Source organism: Tachysurus fulvidraco, chromosome 18, assembly GCF_022655615.1.
Source record: "Tachysurus fulvidraco isolate hzauxx_2018 chromosome 18, HZAU_PFXX_2.0, whole genome shotgun sequence".
NCBI lineage: Eukaryota > Metazoa > Chordata > Actinopteri > Siluriformes > Bagridae > Tachysurus > Tachysurus fulvidraco.
The window spans coordinates 1,722,812-1,725,311 of NC_062535.1; the positions used below are offsets into that span (position 1 = coordinate 1,722,812).

At 33.2% G+C, this 2,500-nt stretch overlaps 1 protein-coding gene across 1 annotated transcript in view; it reads right to left on the minus strand.

Annotated features, from left to right (window-relative positions):
- Window positions 1–2,275: 2,275 nt before the first annotated feature.
- grapb (GRB2 related adaptor protein b) overlaps window positions 2,276–2,500 on the minus strand; it is a 5,904-nt gene continuing 5,679 nt past the window's right edge. The window contains exon 5 of the mRNA XM_027137943.2: window positions 2,276–2,500. This exon is cut by the window's right edge and continues 305 nt beyond it. The gene's annotated coding sequence lies outside the window, so the exon portion shown is untranslated.

A 2,500-nucleotide genomic window follows, 5' to 3' on the forward strand; every position in this document is an offset into this window, starting at 1 on the left:
CTCCGAGCGTTTCCAAACAGCCAGACTCTTACTTTACATCATTTACCTAATTAACTTCAATGTGATCCTCGTGGATTAATCATTTGACAGGAGAATTGTTGGGTTTTTTTCAGTATTAAAGTGTCTTATGTTTCAGTGTTGGACATGAAAAAAAAAAACAACATCGATGTTATCTACAAAAATGTTTGTAATGACGTTTTAATTAACGTTTGTCGTATTTCGAAATAAAATGCAAACATTTCGAAAGCACCACTGGTGAAAATTGTTTTGTTGTTTGTCTTGGCATTGTTGTGCGCCGTTGTAAAAAATTCCCTCTCATTTCGCTGGAAACCTGGAATGAATACAATAAAAACCATTAGGCAGCGTATGGGACTCGGGTGTGTGGGTGTGAGGGTGTGGGACATCCAACTGGTGCTATCACAAAAATATGCACCGGTTAATGACGGGTGGAGTCTCGTGATTGACACTGTTGTTTCTTTTCACTTACTGTTTCACGCCTTGGTTGGAATTCCGAAGAGATATCAGGAAACACTTTAGTGAAATAAACGTCTAAACAATTGTCCCTGAGTCAGAAGCCTTATTCAATGAGGTCATGTGGGGATTTCTCAAACACCTGGCAAGTGAAAACGAGGTAAGTAAAGTTTTGTACTTATATACTATTAGTGCCGCGCATGGGAACATTTTATTATATAGTTTTGCTAACCGGTGAATTATAGAATACGATTTGTAACGTTGTATAAGATTTTTTTTTTTGTGTTGAAAACGACATGAAGTTAGAAACCCTGAAGTGAGGACATACCTCAGTGTCACCATCTAGAGTGTATCCAGAAAGTTTACGGGAAATTTGCATTCGGAATCAATAAAACAATAATCAACAATCTTAAAACAAAAATTGTTTCTAAAATCTCATTTTTATTCTTAAGCTTAAAAGTCAAATTTTCATCATTAAAGCAAAGGAAATGACTAAACACCGCATGTAGGTTTGTTGCCAAGTTACAATTATTCCATACACAGGATCGCGAAAACTTTTATTAATATTTATTAGGTTTTTTTAAGAGAACGTCCAAAGATCTGAGACAAAACTAAATTTCCTTTTATAAATCTAGAATTAATAAAATATTTACAGCTCTGATATTTTATGTTGAATTATTTGTACAAATCTCCAAATGTTTCCGTCTTTTCCGGCGTCAACTTTTCAACGGCCGTTAAACATTGACCTCAACCTCAGACACACAAAGACACACAAAGACACACAAAAACACACAACTATCATTCTCTAACTACAAACACGCCGGTTTTAAAAACCGTTCGAATGTAGATTCAGAACATTTTCTATGAAATTAAAAATCACAATCTAATAAAAGAAATGAAGCAATTTTAGATGAAATAAAATATCATCATAAAAAATAAAGTTTTTATTTGAAAATTAATAAGTATATTTTTTCAGAATATCAGTAATAATAATATCATTATTGTAATAAAATTGTGTTTAATTTCTCCAAACTCAAATCTCTGAAATGAACTCTACTTTGGTTGTTGAATGTAATTTATAACTTGAAAAATAAATCTGTTAAAAAAAAAAAACGCAGATTTTTGTGGGTGTAATAATCACTGTACATATAACAGTAAATATTGTTAATAACTCTTCGTAATAAAATAGGTTCGTAACTGTTTTCTATGAACAGACATGTTCTTATTCAGTCTCACCAGGATTTCGGCGAGAATGCTTGATTTTTCTGCTGTATTTGTTTTTTGTTTTTTTTTAATATTTGAAATTTTGGTAAAACAATTCTAGAAATGGTGACAAAGCAAGCACAAGATTCTTCTTTTAAACTCCTACAAGTGAAGACACACACGTGATGGATGACCATCTATTTTCTGAGCTCTGCTCATGGAGGACGCATGAACGTTCGTCGTGATGTCACACGACGCGTCTCCTCTAAAATTCATGCAATCGATGTGTTTTAGCTTCATTTCTGCTGCAGGAACTGAATAATGTTGTAAAGTCTGAAGGAATCAAACCTTTTAATCATTTTGGCAAACACTCTGCTTTAACATCCCTTAGTGTAATCAGCACTAAAGCACAAACAGATCTTCACCTGGTCACACAATTCCACTGGACTACAAATTTTTGTATCAAGGAATTTTTACTTTCTAGTAAATTTACATCATTTCCTGTACAGTATCACCCAGATGAGGATGAGTCTGGTTCCTCTCAAGGTTTCTTCCTCATATCCTCTCAGGGAGTTTTTCCTCATCAGTGTCACCTCAGACTCGATCATTAGGAATAAATATTAGCCATAAATAGTAACTTAATTTTAAACTTTTTTCTGTTTATTAAATGTTAATAAACTGAATGAATGAAATTCTATGCATTCTGTTTACAATCCGTTAACTGAAATGTGACGACAGAACCGCGTCGACAATTCTAACAATGTGTAAACATTATTTCTAAAATTGTTCTAACCGTAAAATTGCATTGTGATATTCCGCTAATAAA